This window comes from Scyliorhinus torazame, chromosome 14 (genome assembly GCF_047496885.1).
Source record: "Scyliorhinus torazame isolate Kashiwa2021f chromosome 14, sScyTor2.1, whole genome shotgun sequence".
NCBI classification, from domain to species: domain Eukaryota; kingdom Metazoa; phylum Chordata; class Chondrichthyes; order Carcharhiniformes; family Scyliorhinidae; genus Scyliorhinus; species Scyliorhinus torazame.
Window position 1 is genome coordinate 222447635 of NC_092720.1, and position 16764 is coordinate 222464398.

At 39.7% G+C, this 16764-nt stretch overlaps 1 pseudogene; it reads left to right on the plus strand.

Annotated features, from left to right (window-relative positions):
- Positions 1-6021: 6021 nt before the first annotated feature.
- On the plus strand, positions 6022-6122 carry LOC140390937 (U6 spliceosomal RNA; annotated as a pseudogene).
- The last annotated feature ends 10642 nt before the right edge of the window (positions 6123-16764 follow it).

Here is a 16764-nt window from a genome sequence, read left to right on the forward strand (position 1 = left end):
TTGATTTAAATTGTTTTATTCCTAAGCTATCCATAACTTCTTTGAATAACTTTGAAGTAAAATTTGTTCCTTGATCCGATTGAATTTCTGTGGGTAGTCCATATTTAGTAAAGAATTTAAGTAACTCCTCCACAATCCTTTTAGCTGTAATATTACGGACTGGAATGGCCTCTGGAAACCTAGTAGACACATCCATTACAGTCAAAAGATATTGAGTCCCACTTTTTGTTTTAGGAAACGGCACTACACAATCGATTAGGACCCTTGTAAAAGGTTCGTCAAATACTGGAATGGGTATTAAGGGCGCTGGTTTTAGCACTGTTTGAGGTTTCCCTATCACTTGACATGTGTGACATGATTGACAAAATTTAACTACATCTTTATGTAGTCCAGGCCAATAAAAATGTTTCTGGATTTTAGCTTGAGTTTTCCTTATTCCCAAATGACCTCCCTCCCACTGGTACCTCATGTGCAACTTGCAACACCTCCTTTCTATACCCTACCAGCAATACTACTTAGAACATAGAAAAATACAGCACAGAACAGACCCTTCGGCCCACGCTGTTGTGCTGAGCCTTTGTCCTAGATTAATCATAGGTTATCATAGAATGTACAGTGCAGAAGGAGGCCATTTGGCCCATCGAATCTGCACCGGCTCTTGGAAAGGGCACCCTACCCAAGGTCAACACCTCCACCCTATCCCCATAACCCAGTAACCCCACCCAACACTAAGGGCAATTTTGGACACTAAGGGCAATTTATCATGGCCAATCCACCTAACCTGCACATCTTTGGACTGTGGGAGGAAACCGGAGCACCCGGAGGAAACCCACGCACACATGGGGAGGATGTGCAGACTCCGCACAGACAGTGACCCAAGCCGGAATCGAACCTGGGACCCTGGAGCTGTGAAGCAATTGTGCTATCCACAATGCTACCCTGCTGCTCTTAAGAACAAACTAATCTACACTATAGCATTCTACCGTAATCCATGTACCTATCCAATAACTGCTTGAAGGTCCCTAATGTTTCCGACTCAACTACTTCCACAGGCAGTGCATTCCATGCCCCCACTACTCTCTGGGTAAAGAACCTACCTCTGACATCACCCCCTAGATCTTCCACCATTCACCTTAAATTTATGTCCCCTTGTAATGGTTTGTTCCACCCCGGGACAAATGGACAACCTCACACTTTTCAGGGTTAAACTCCATCTGCCACTTCTCAGCCCAGCTCTGCATCCTATCTATGTCTCTTTGCAGCCGACAACAGCCTTCCTCACTATCCACAACTCCACCAATCTTCGCATCATCTGCAAATTTACTGACCCACCGTTCAACTCCCTCATCCAAGTCATTAATGAAAATCACAAACAGCAGAGGACCCAGAACTGATCCCTGCGGTAGGCCACTGGTAACTGGGATCCAGGCTGAATATTTGCCATCCACCACCACTCTCTGACTTCTATCGGTTAGCCAGTTTGTTATCCAACTGGCCAAATTTCCCACTATCCCATGCCTCCTTACTTTCTGCATAAGCCTACCATGGGGAACCTTATCTAATGCCTTACTAAAATCCATGTACACTACATCCACTGCTTTACCTTCATCCACATGCTTGGTCACCTTCTCAAAGAATTCAATAAGACTTGTAAGGCAAGACCTACCCCTCACAAATCCGTGCTGACTATCCCTAATCAAGCAGTGTCTTTCCAGATGCTCAGAAATCCTATCCTTCAGTACCCTTTCCATTACTTTGCCTACCACCGAAGTAAGACTAACTGGCCTGTAATTCCCAGGGTTATCCCTAGTCCCTTTTTTGAACAGGGGCACGACATTCGCCACTCTCCAAGCCCCTGGTACCACCCCTGTTGACAGTGAGGACGAAAAGATCATTGCCAACGGCTCTGCAATTTCATCTCTTGCTTCCCATAGAATCCTTGGATATATCCCGTCAGGCCCGGGGGACTTGTCGATTCTCAAGTTTTTCAAAATGCCCAACACATCTTCCTTCCTAACAAGTATTTCCTCGAGCTTACCAGTCTGTTTCACACTGTCCTCTCCAACAATATCGCCCCTCTCATTTGTAAATACAGAAGAAAAGTACTCGTTCAAGACCTCTCCTATCTCTTCAGACTCAATACACAATCTCCCGCTCCTGTCCTTGATCGGACCTACCCTCGCTCTAGTCATTCTCATATTTCTCACATATGTGTAAAAGGCCTTGGGGTTTTCCTTCATCCTACCCCGCCAAAGATTGTTCATGCTCTCTCTTAGCTCTCCTAATCCCTTTCTTCAGTTCCCTCCTGGCTATCTTGTATCCCTCCAGCGCCCTGTCTGAACCTTGTTTCCTCAGCCTTACATAAGTCTCCTTCTTCCTCTTAACAAGACGGCCAGAACTGTACACAGTCTTCAGAACAGTGACCACGACACCACACAACCCTGCCATGGCAATCTCTGCAAGACGTGCCAGATCATCGACATGGATACCACTATTACACGTGAGAACACCACCCACCAGGTACGCGGTACATACTTGTGCGACTCAGCCAACGTTGTCTACCTCATACGCTGCAGGAAAGGATGTCCCGAAGCGTGGTACATTGGCGAGACCATGCAGACGCTGCGACAACGAATGAACGGACATCGCGCAACAATCACCAGGCAGGAATGTTTCCTTCCAGTCGGGGAACACTTCAGCAGTCAAGGGCATTCAGCCTCCGATCTCCGGGTAAGCGTTCTCCAAGGCGGCCTTCAGGACGCGCGACAACGCAGAATCGCCGAGCAGAAGCTTATAGCCAAGTTCCGCACACATGAGTGCGGCCTCAACCGGGACCTGGGATTCATGTCACATTACATTCATCCCCCACCATCAGGCCTGCGAAATCCTACCAACTGTCCTGGCTTGATACAATTCACACCTCTTTAACCTGGGGTTACCCCATCTCTGGATCTGTAAAGATTTAATCACCTGCTAATGGTCGCATTCCAAGCACTGTTTGGCATCTTTGAATTTGTCTATATATGTGTTTCTGGAACGTACCTCTTCATTCACCTGAGGAAGGAGCAGCGCTCCGAAAGCTAGTGACATCGAAACAAACCTGTTGGACTTTAACCTGGTGTTGTAACCTGGTGTTGTAACCTGGTGTCTTACTGCCTTAACAAGACATTCAACCTCTCTTGTCAACCATGGTTCCCTCACTCGACCATCTCTCGAGGTGACAAAGTCTGCACTGTAGGGGATCACTTTTATACTGTGAATCTAGCCTCTGAAAACTGGCCTAATCCAATTAACTAATTAACAAGCTCCAGCTGCAAGTACCTACAAGTAGGACCTTTGTTTAAAGCTGACTGAAAATTCACCTTCTTCTAAACCAAACAGCAACTTTTAAGTTAATTAACTAAATAAAAGAAAGACTAGACTTTTGATAAAAATGAAGCTTTTATATCCCTCAGTCACCAAACTCTCACTATGGCACTCAAATGCACCAAATTCAGCACTCAGTGCAAATAAAAAACTTGATGAACTTCTGCCCACTTTGCATCCACCTGCATATGTACAGGTCTCCATTTTCTCATCAAGACATCATTTTTACGGTAATAACACTCTGGTATACTCTCAGATTCCTCTTCCGTATATGCTTTCTGATATATCCGTTTTATTTCTACATCTTTCTGTTGTAACTCCGCCAATTTTCCTGAACTAAAAATATCTGCCTCATCTCCACCTGTTCTTGTTCTTTTCCAACCATCTGATCAAAAATCGTTTCTGATAATTACACTTCAACTTCATCTTCACTCTTTGATGTCTCCTCTTGTCTTAACCTGTGACTTTGCGACCTTGTTACTACTTATAATCCGGAAAAATCCCAGGATATTCGTCCTTCAACACTTCAGTTGACTGATTTTCCACTGGCTTATCAACCACAGTAGGCATCACTCCCACCTGCGATCCAGTTATATCATTACCCAAGATAAACTGTATTCCTGGACAGGATAGTTTATCTATTACTCCTACTACCACTTCACCACTCTTCACTGGACTTTCCAATCTTACCTTATATAACGGAACACTACTCCTCTCACCCTGAATTCCACATATCACACCTTTTCTGGCAACATTTTTCCCAAACTACACTGAACCAAAAATAAACAAGACTTTCCAACCTCACCTTATATAATGGAACATTACTCTTCTCACCCTGAATTCCACATATTTTCACCTTTTCTTCAATGTTCCTCCCAAACTACATAACTCCTCATCTCTTACCATCAAAGATTGACTAGCTCCCGTATCTCTTAAAATTCTGACTTCTTTTCCTGGTACACATGAGTAAACTTTACCCACACAAGTAAATTATTTAAAGAGATCTGGCACCTTATCAATCACCTCTTGATCAGGTTGTACATTTTTTTGCACCTCCTTCACTTCAATTAGGCTTTCTTTTACCACTTTAACAAACCCCACTGGTTTATCCTGTTTTACCAGCCTGCCCAGTGTTTTTCTTCAACCCCCAACATGTGACTTTACATGGCCTAGTTTATTACAGTAAAAACATCTGAAACTTTTCATGTCTCTTCCACCCTCCTGGATTTCTTTTTAAATCTGAGGTACACTCTCTTTATTGTCTCCCATTAGATCCCCTTTACCGTTACCATCTGAGTATTTCTCTTTTCCCCAGTTTCTAACCCTCACAGGCTGAAACTGATGTCGGAAACCAAGCTTTGATTTATGAACTAATTCATAATCATCTGCCAGTTCCGCTGCTAATCTCGCAGTTTTAACCCTCTGTTCTTCCACATGAGTTCTCACTACATCAGGAATTGAATTTTTAAATTCCTCCAAAATTATAATTTCTCTAAGAGCTTCATACGTTTGGTCTATTTTCAAAGTCCTTATCAACCTATCAAAATTACCCTGTTTGAGCCTTTCAAACTCCATGTATGTTTGACCAAATTCCTTCCTTAAATTTCTAAACCTTTGTCTGTAGGCTTCAGGTACGTGTTCATATGCACCTAAGATGGGAGTTTTTTTACCTCCTCATACGTCCCAGAAACCTCCTCTGATAGTGATTCAAACACTTCACTAGCTCTACCTACCAACTTTGCTTGAATCAGTAATACCCACATGTCTTGTGGCCATTTCATTTGTATAGCTACTTTCTCAAATGAAATGAAAATGGCTTCTACATCCTTCTCATCAAACCTTGGCAATGCTTGGACATATTTAAATAGATCCCCACCAAGCCTTCGACTATGATGCTCTTTCTCACTGTCCTCAGCACTATTCTCAGACTGTACGTTTCTCTTTACCTCTGCCAATTTTAACTGACTTTCACATTTCAAGTTCAGAGTCTTTCTCTTTTTGTTTTTCCTCTCTCTCTTTTTCTTTTCTCTCGCTTTTGTTCTGCTAGGGCTATTCGTTCTTTTCCTCTTTCCGCTCTCTCCTTTTCTTTTTGTTCTGCTAGGGCTATTCTTTCTTTGTTCCTTTCATTTCTCTCCTTTTTGTTTTCCCTGATCTGTTCCTCCCTTTCTCTTTCTGTTTCCCTTTCTTCTTTCTCCTTTTCGTTTCCCCTTATTTCGTATTCAAGCTGCTTTAATTCTTTTCATGTTCAAGCTGCTTCATCTGTAATCGAATTCTTGCCATTTCCAATGATTCTGACTGTGTCTTAGGCAATTTTAAATGCTCAGTGACCGCTGCAATTACCTCTTCTTTTCGTATTTTACCAGGCAATGTTAACTGCAATGTTTTTGCCGAGTCTAAAAGCCTTTTTTAGTCTCTGTTTGTAAGGTACTGCGTGTGAGCTTCTCCACCCCCCAAAAACTTCTGAGACTCCAAAAGAGCCGTTGCCCACAACATACTCCCTATTTAAACTTGAATGCAACACCTGAAAAGCAATCACAATTATGCTCACCACTCACTGTCTTTAGGTTCACTAAGCCAACCCAATCATGAAAGATAAACTTTTATCCCGGACGAGCCCCCAATGTGTTATGGGCCAGGGTTCAGAAAACTCCAACATGTGACTTTACTATATACTAAAAATTGCAATGATACAGAGAATATTAGCATGGCCCCTGCGCAAGGACGACACGCAAATTCATGAAGCGTTCCATTTAAAAAAAAATTCCCTTAGCCTACAACTTTTATTGATTTTGGTTATGATGAGCACAAGAGCCTATCTTTCAGGTGTGATTCAACAGAGTTCTTAGGCGCTTTTAATAAAAAAAACACAAACTTTTTCTACGAATTTAGTTAATATTTGTATAAACACACATAGTAAGAATTTTATCAACTACAAACATAAAAACCCCACACGGCTATCGTAATCTATGTATAACCCTGAATGAATCCCCCCCCCCCCAACTGTTCCAATTCAATAATAAAATCCAAGTAAAACCAGAAACACCTTCTCAAACGCGTGGCCAGCACACAAAATTCTTACTGGTATAAGACTTGTTATTGATACTTTGTTCCCCTCTAAAACAGCAGGTTTGGATTCCTTCCAGAAAGCAATTATCTCTTTTACGTTATCAAGCCATCTGGAAACAGCTTTTAAAATGAAGATAGGGAGACACTTATTTCAACCTGTGCAGTTCAAACCAGCCCAAACTCAAAGCAAAAGTAAAACCCAGAGCCACAGCCCAGCTCTGCCCACACAATGATATCACTGAAGCCATGAGATACAACAAAAACATTTCTTAAAGAAAGCTCCCATGACACTGGGCATGTATTTTACTGTACACTAATCTCTGGCCAGGTGTTTATTGTACAATAATCTCTGGTCATGTGTTGATCTACATTAGTCTCTGGTCATGTGTTTATTATACATAGTTCTCTGGGCATGTGTTTATTGTATAAACACACACAGTAAGAATTTTATCAACTACAAACATAAAGCTACAGTAATCTACGTATAACCCTCATTGAATCCCCCTTAACTGTTCCAATTCAATAACAAAATCCAAGTAGAACTAGAAACCCCTTTTCAAAAGCATGGCCCAGCACATTGCATTCTCACTGGTATAAGACTTGTTAGTGATGCTCTGTTCCCCTTTCCAAACAGCAGCTTTGAATTCCTTCCAGAATGCAATTATCTCTTTTACGTTATCAAGCAGTCTGGAAACAGCTTTAAAAATAAAGATAGAGAAACACTTCTCTCAAGGTGTTCAGTTCAAACCTGTCCAAACAGGTCCAAAGCAAAAGTAAATCCCAGAGCCACAGCCCAGCTCCACCCACACAATGATATTATTGAAGCCATGTGATAAGACAAAAACATTTCCGAAAGGGACGCTGTCATGACACTGTTCATGTGTTTTATTGTACGTTACTCTCTGGTTATGTGTTTTATTGGACATTAATTTCTGGTCATGTGTTTATTGTACATTAATCTGTGGTAATGTGTTTAATGTACATCAATCTCTGGCCATTGTACATTAATCGCAGGTTATGTGTTTATTGTACATGAATCTGTGGTCATGTGTTTATTTTACATTAATCTCAGGTCATGTGTTTATTGTACATTAATCTCAGGTCATGTGTTTATTGTACATTAATCTCTGGTCATGTGTTTATTGTATATTGACCTCTGGTCATGTGTTTTATTGTACATTAATCTCTGGTCATTTGTTTATAGTACATTAACCACTGGTCATGTGTTTATTGTATATTGACCTCTGGTCATGTGTTTTATTGTACATTAATCTCTGGTCATTTGTTTTTTGTACATTAATCTCTGGTCATGTGTTTATTGTACATTAATCTCAGGTCATGTGTTTATTGTACATTAATCTCTGGTCAAGTATTTTTTGTACATTAACCTCTGGTCATGTGTTTATTGTACATTGATCTCTGGCCATGTGCTTTATTGTACATTAATCCCTGGTCATGTGTTTATTGTACATTAATCTCTGGTCATGTGTTTAATGTACATCAATCTCTGGCCATTGTACATTAATCGCAGGTTATGTGTTTATTGTACATGAATCTGTGGTCATGTGTTTATTGTACATTAATCTGTGGTCATGTGTTTTTTGCACATTAATCTCTGGTCATGTGTTTATTGTACATTAATCTGTGGTCATGTGTTTTTTGCACATTAATCTCTGGTCATGTGTTTATTGTACATTAATCTGGGGTCATGTGTTTATTGTACATTAATCTCTGGTCATTTGTTTATAGTACATTAACCACTGGTCATGTGTTTATTGTATAATGACCTCTGGTCATGTGTTTTATTGTACATTAATCTCTGGTCATTTGTTTTTTGTACATTAATCTCTGGTCATGTGTTTATTGTACATTAATCTGTGGGAATGTGTTTATTGTACATCAATCTCTGGCCATTGTACATTAATCGCAGGTTATGTGTTTATTGTACATTAATCTGTGGTCATGTGTTTATTTTACATTAATCTCAGGTCATGTGTTTATTGTACATTAATCTCTGGTCAAGTATTTTTTGTACATTAACCTCTGGTCATGTGTTTATTGTACATTGATCTCTGGCCATGTGCGTTATTGTACATTAATCCCTGGTCATGTGTTTATTGTACATGAATCTGTGGTCATGTGTTTATTGTACATTAATCTGTGGTCATGTGTTTTTTGCACATTAATCTCTGGTCATGTGTTTATTGTACATTAATCTGTGGTCATGTGTTTTTTGCATATTAATCTCTGGTCATGTGTTTATTGTACATTAATCTGGGGTCATGTGTTTATTGTACATTAATCCCTGGTCAAGTGTTTTTTGCACATTAATCTCTGGGCATGTGTTTATTGTACATTAATCTCTGGTCATGGGTTTTTTGCACATTAATCTCTCGTCATGTGTTTATTGTACATTAATCTCTGGTCATATGTTTATTGTACATTAATCTGTGGTCATGTGTTTATTGTACATTAATCTGTAGTCATGAGGTTTTTTTGTACATTAATCTCTGGTCATGTGTTCACTGTACATTAATCTGTAGTCATGTGTTTTTTTTGTACATTAATCCTTGGTCATGTCTTTATTGTACATTTACCTGTGGTCATGTGTTTATTGTACATTAATCTCAGGTCATGTGTTTATTGTACATTAATCTCTGGCCATGCGTTTATTGTACATTAATCTCTGGCCATGTGTTTATTGTACATTAATCTCTGGTCATGTGTTTATTGTACATGAATATGTGGTCATGTGTTTATTGTACATTAATCTGTGGTCATGTGTTTATTGTACATCAATCTCTGGTCATGTGTTTATTGTACATCAATCTCTGGTCATGTGTTTATTGTACATTAATCTCCGGTCATGTGTTTATTGTACATTAATCTCTGGTCATGTGTTTATTGTACATTAATCTGTGGTCAGGTGTTTATTGTACATTAATCTCTGGTCATGTGTTTATTGTACATTAATCTCTGGTCATGTGTTTATTGTACATTAATCTCTGGTCATGTGTTTATTGTACATCAATCTCTGGTCATGTGTTTATTGTACATTAATCTCTGGTCATGTGTTTATTGTACTTTAATCTCGGGTCATGTGTTTATTGTACATTAATCTGTGGTCAGGTGTTTATTGTACATTAATCTGTGGTCATGTGTTTATTGTACATTAATCTCTGGTCATGTGTTTATTGTACATTAATCTGTGGTCATGTGTTTATTGTACATTAATCTCTGGCCATGTGTTTATTGTACATTAATCTCTGGTCATGTGCTTATTGTACATTAATCTCTGGCCATGTGTTTATTGTACATTACTCTCTGGTCATGTGTTTATTGTACATTAATCTCTGGTCATGTGTTTATTGTACATTAATCTCTGGTCATGTGTTTATTGTACATTAATCTGTGCTCATGTGTTTATTGTACATTAATCTCTGGTCATGTGTTTATTGTACATTAATCTTTGGTCATGTGTTTATTGTACATTAATCTCTGGCCATGTGTTTATTGTACATTAATCTCGGGTCATGTGTTTATTGTACATTAATCTATGCTCATGTGTTTATTGTACATTAATCTCTGGTCATGTGTTTATTGTACATTAATCTCTGATCATGTGTTTATTGCACATTAATCTGTGCTCATGTGTTTATTGTACATTAATCTCTGGTCATGTGTTTATTGTACATTAATCTCTGGTCATGTGTTTATTGTACATTAATCTCTGGTCATGTGTTTATTGTACATTAATCTGTGGTCATGTGTTTATTGTAGATTAATCTCTGGTCATGTGTTTATTGTACATTAATCTCTGGTCATGTGTTTATTGTACATTAATCTCTGGTCATGTGTTTTTTGTACATTAATCTGTGGTCATGTGTTTATTGTAGATTAATCTGTTGTCATGTGTTTATTGTACATTAATCTGTGGTCATATGTTTATTGTGCATTAATCTGTGGTCATGTGTTTATTGTACATTAATCCCTGGTCATGTGTTTATTGTACATTAATCCCTGGTCATGTGTTTATTGTACATTAATCCCTGGTCATGTGTTTATTGTACATTAATCCCTGGTCATGTGTTTATTGTACATTAATCTCTGGGCATGTGTTTATTGTACATTAATCTCTGGTCATGTGTTTATTGTACATTAATCCCTGGTCATGTGTTTATTGTACATTAATCCCTGGTCATGTGTTTATTGTACATTAATCCCTGGTCATGTGTCTATTGTACATTAATCCCTGGTCATGTGTTTATTGTACATTAATCCCTGGTCATGTGTTTATTGTACATTAATCTCTGGTCATGTGTTTATTGTACATTAATCTCTGGTCATGTGTTTATTGTACATTAATCCCTGGTCATGTGTTTATTGTACATTAATCCCTGGTCATGTGTTTATTGTACATTAATCTCTGGTCATGTGTTTATTGTACATTAATCTCTGGTCATGTGTTTATTGTACATTAATCCCTGGTCATGTGTTTATTGTACATTAATCCCTGGTCATGTGTTTATTGTACGTTAATCTCTGGTCATGTGTTTATTGTACATTAATCTCTGGTCATGTGTTTATTGTACATTAATCTCTGGTCATGTGTTTATTGTACATTAATCTCTGGCCATGTGTTTATTGTACATTAATCCCTGGTCATGTGTTTATTGTACATTAATCCCTGGTCATGTGTTTATTGTACATTAATCTCTGGTCATGTGTTTATTGTACATTAATCCCTGGTCATGTGTTTATTGTACATTAATCCCTGGTCATGTGTTTATTGTACATTAATCCCTGGTCATGTGTTTATTGTACATTAATCCCTGGTCATGTGTTTATTGTACATTAATCTCTGGTCATGTGTTTATTGTACATTAATCTCTGGTCATGTGTTTATTGTACATTAATCCCTGGTCATGTGTTTATTGTACATTAATCCCTGGTCATGTGTTTATTGTACATTAATCCCTGGTCATGTGTTTATTGTACATTAATCCCTGGTCATGTGTTTATTGTACATTAATCCCTGGTCATGTGTTTATTATACATTAATCTCTGGTCATGTGTTTATTGTACATTAATCTCTGGTCATGTGTTTATTGTACATTAATCCCTGGTCATGTGTTTATTGTACATTAATCCCTGGTCATGTGTTTATTGTACATTAATCTCTGGTCATGTGTTTATTGTACATTAATCTCTGGTCATGTGTTTATTGTACATTAATCCCTGGTCATGTGTTTATTGTACATTAATCCCTGGTCATGTGTTTATTGTACGTTAATCTCTGGTCATGTGTTTATTGTACATTAATCTCTGGTCATGTGTTTATTGTACATTAATCTCTGGCCATGTGTTTACTGTACATTAATCTCTGGCCATGTGTTTATTGTACATTAATCTCTGGCCATGTGTTAATTGTACATTAATCTCTGGCCATGTGTTTATTGTACATTAATCTGTGGTCATGTGTTTATTGTACATTATTCTGTGGTCATGTGTTTATTGTACATTAATCTCTGGCCATGTGTTTATTGTACATTAATCTCTGGCCATGTGTTTATTGTACATTAATCTGTGGTCATGTGTTTATTGTACATTAATCTCTGGTCATGTGTTTATTGTAGATTAATCCCTGGTCATGTGTTTATTGTACATTAATCCCTGGTCATGTGTTTATTGTACATTAATCCCTGGTCATGTGTTTATTGTACATTAATCCCTGGTCATGTGTTTATTGTACATTAATCTCTGGTCATGTGTTTATTGTACATTAATCTCTGGCCATGTGTTTATTGTACATTAATCCCTGGTCATGTGTTTATTGTACATTAATCCCTGGTCATGTGTTTATTGTACATTAATCTCTGGTCATGTGTTTATTGTACATTAATCCCTGGTCATGTGTTTATTGTACATTAATCCCTGGTCATGTGTTTATTGTACATTAATCTGTGGTCATGTGTTTATTGTACATTAATCCCTGGTCATGTGTTTATTGTACATTAATCTCTGGCCATGTGTTTATTGTACATTAATCCCTGGTCATGTGTTTATTGTACATTAATCTCTGGTCATGTGTTTATTGTACATTAATCCCTGGTCATGTGTTTATTGTACATTAATCCCTGGTCATGTGTTTATTGTACATTAATCTCTGGTCATGTGTTTATTGTACATTAATCTCTGGTCATGTGTTTATTGTACATTAATCTCTGGTCATGTGTTTATTGTACATTAATCCCTGGTCATGTGTTTATTGCACATTAATCTCTGGTCATGTGTTTATTGTACATTAATCCCTGGTCATGTGTTTATTGTACATTAATCTCTGGTCATGTGTTTATTGTACATTAATCTCTGGTCATGTGTTTATTGTACATTAATCCCTGGTCATGTGTTTAATGTACATTAATCCCTGGTCATGTGTTTATTATACATTAATCCCTGGTCATGTGTTTATTGTACATTAATCCCTGGTCATGTGTTTATTGTACATTAATCTCTGGTCATGTGTTTATTGTACATTAATCCCTGGTCATGTGTTTATTGTACATCAATCTGTGGTCATGTGTTTATTGTACATTAATCTCTGGTCATGTGTTTATTGTACATTAATCCCTGGTAATGTGTTTATTGTACATTAATCCCTGGTCATGTGTTTATTGTACATTAATCCCTGGTCATGTGTTTATTGTACATTAATCTCTGGTCATGTGTTTATTGTACATTAATCTCTGGTCATGTGTTTATTGTACATTAATCCCTGGTCATGTGTTTATTGTACATTAATCCCTGGTCATGTGTTTATTGTACATTAATCTCTGGTCATGTGTTTATTGTACATCAATCTCTGGTCATGTGTTTATTGTACATTAATCCCTGGTCATGTGTTTATTGTACATTAATCCCTGGTCATGTGTTTATTGTACATTAATCCCTGGTCATGTGTTTATTGTACATTAATCCCTGGTCATGTGTTTATTGTACATTAATCCCTGGTCATGTGTTTATTGTACATTAATCCCTGGTCATGTGTTTATTGTACATTAATCCCTGGTCATGTGTTTATTGTACATTAATCTCTGGTCATGTGTTTATTGTACATTAATACCTGGTCATGTGTTTATTGTACATTGATCTCTGGTCATGTGTTTATTGTACATTAATCCCTGGTCATGTGTTTATTGTACATTAATCTCTGGTCATGTGTTTATTGTACATTAATCTCTGGTCATGTGTTTATTGTACATTAATCCCTGGTCATGTGTTTATTGTACATCAATCTGTGGTCATGTGTTTATTGTACATTAATCTCTGGTCATGTGTTTATTGTACATTAATCCCTGGTCATGTGTTTATTGTACATTAATCCCTGGTCATGTGTTTATTGTACATTAATCCCTGGTCATGTGTTTATTGTACATTAATCTCTGGTCATGTGTTTATTGTACATTAATCTCTGGTCATGTGTTTATTGTACATTAATCCCTGGTCATGTGTTTATTGTACATTAATCCCTGGTCATGTGTTTATTGTACATTAATCTCTGGTCATGTGTTTATTGTACATTAATCTCTGGTCATGTGTTTATTGTACATTAATCCCTGGTCATGTGTTTATTGTACATTAATCCCTGGTCATGTGTTTATTGTACATTAATCCCTGGTCATGTGTTTATTGTACATTAATCCCTGGTCATGTGTTTATTGTACATTAATCCCTGGTCATGTGTTTATTGTACATTAATCCCTGGTCATGTGTTTATTGTACATTAATCCCTGGTCATGTGTTTATTGTACATTAATCTCTGGTCATGTGTTTATTGGAAATTAATACCTGGTCATGTGTTTATTGTACATTGATCTCTGGTCATGTGTTTATTGTACATTAATCCCTGGTCATGTGTTTATTGTACATTAATCTCTGGTCATGTGTTTATTGTACATTAATCCCTGGTCATGTGTTTATTGTACATTAATCCCTGGTCATGTGTTTATTGTACATTAATCCCTGGTCATGTGTTTATTGTACATTAATCCCTGGTCATGTGTTTATTGTACATTAATCCCTGGTCATGTGTTTATTGTACATTAATCCCTGGTCATGTGTTTATTGTACATTAATCCCTGGTCATGTGTTTATTGTACATTAATCCCTGGTCATGTGTTTATTGTACATTAATCCCTGGTCATGTGTTTATTGTACATTAATCCCTGGTCATGTGTTTATTGTACATTAATCCCTGGTCATGTGTTTATTGTACATTAATCCCTGGTCATGTGTTTATTGTACATTAATCCCTGGTCATGTGTTTATTGTACATTAATCTCTGGTCATGTGTTTATTGTACATTAATCTCTGGTCATGTGTTTATTGTACATTAATCCCTGGTCATGTGTTTATTGTACATTAATCCCTGGTCATGTGTTTATTGTACATTGGGTCTCCCCGCCCCAGCCAGGTTGTCTCCATCGCGTCCGTCCCCAGGGTTGAAATAGCGGGAGCGGGGCCCGGGGTGCGGGCAGCCTGGTGTCGAGCCGCCAGGAGCAGCAGCAGCAGCAGCAGCAGCAGCCGCCGGAGGAGCCGAGCCAGGATGCCGAGGATGCCCAGGAGGCAGCAGCCGCCGCCGCCTCAGCAGCAGCCCCCCCAGCGGCGGGCCCGCAAGCCGCAGCAGGCCGACGTGCGGGTCTCGCAGCTGATCCTGCAGGCCCTGTCCGCCCGCCGGCAGCGGGGCGGCCTGTCGCTGGCCTCCCTCCGCCAGGCGCTGCTGGCCAGCGGCTACGACGCCGAGCGCAACAAGCGGCGGGTGCAGCTGGCCATCAAGAGCCTGGTGAGCGAGGGCTCGCTGGTGCAGGCCAAGGCCAGCGGCTCGCTGCAGCTCAAGCGGCAGCCGGGGGGGGAGGAGGAGGGAGAGACCCCGCCGGGGGAGACCCCCCCGGGGGAGACCCCCCAGCCGCCGCAGCCCCAGCCGCCGCCGCCGCAGACCCCGGCGCCGCCGCCCCAGGAGGAGGACAAGGCGGAGGTGGAGCAGGCCAGGAAACCCAGGAGGAGAGGCCCGGCCGCCAGGAGGGCCAAGCCGCCCCGGAAAGCCAGGCGGTGAACCCAGAGCGACGGCCAGACCGAGAGAAACATCCCTGAACACAAAAGGCTCTTTTGAGAGCCACCAATTAGCCAAAAGGTGGCTGAGCCCAACTGTGCCCCCGAGAAAAGGGGGGAGTCCTTCTGCAATAACTGCAATTTCAACAGACCCGTGGGCTGAGAGTGTCAGCTGAAAATTACATCGAGTTCAACCAGTTTCTACACGAGGTGCCCCACACTTTCAGCACATACTTAACATCCACGTTCAGTGGACAGCCTAAAGGTGTGTTGAAAATTATATCAGTGCAATGGAATTCAACATACCATACACCTGTCCCAAGTGAAATGAATTGTACAATGTCAACATCCTTCATATTTACGATCTGTTCTGTAAATATACAATATAGTCCGAAGATGCGCAGGTTAGGTGGATTGACCGTGATAAATTGTCCCTTAGTGTCCAGGGATGTACAGGTTAGGTGGATTGGCCGTGTTACATTGTCCCTTAGTGTCCAGGGGTGTACAGGTTAGGTGGATTGGCCGTGTTAAATTACCCCTTAGTGTCCAGGGATGTGCAGGTTAGGTGGATTGGCCGTGTTAAATTGTCCCTTAGTGTCCAGGGATGTACAGGTTAGGTGGATTGACCGTGTTAAATTGTCCCTTAGTGTCCAGGGATGTACAGGTTAGGTGGATTGACCGTGTTAAATTGTCCCTTAGTGTCCAGGGATGTACAGGTTAGGTGGATTGGCCGTGATAAATTGTCCCTTAGTGTCCAGGGATGTGCAGGTGAGGTGGATTGACCGTGTTAAATTGTCCCTTAGTGTCCAGAGGTTAGGTGGGGTTACAGGGATAGGGCGGGGGGAGTGGGCGTAGGCAGGGTGCTCTTTCACGGGACGGCGCAATCTCGACGGGCCGAATGGCCTCCTTCTGCACTGTAAGGAGTGTATGGACTTCACGTTCAGTACCGACCCAAGGCACAACATGTCATATTGAACATGATATCAAAGTGCAATGGAATTTAACGTCTCCCCACACGTCGGGCGCCACGCTGAGACTATTTGTACAATTTCAACGTTCTTCATGTTTGGAATATATCGTCTTCGGTTGGGAGGCGGCAGACAGCCTCAAAGATAAAGCATTTGACATTTTAAACATAAAATCAGTTCAGCTTGTCCCCACACAGAGGTGATTCATACAATTTCAATATTGAAATATTGCTTGTTGCAATCTATATTTTACATC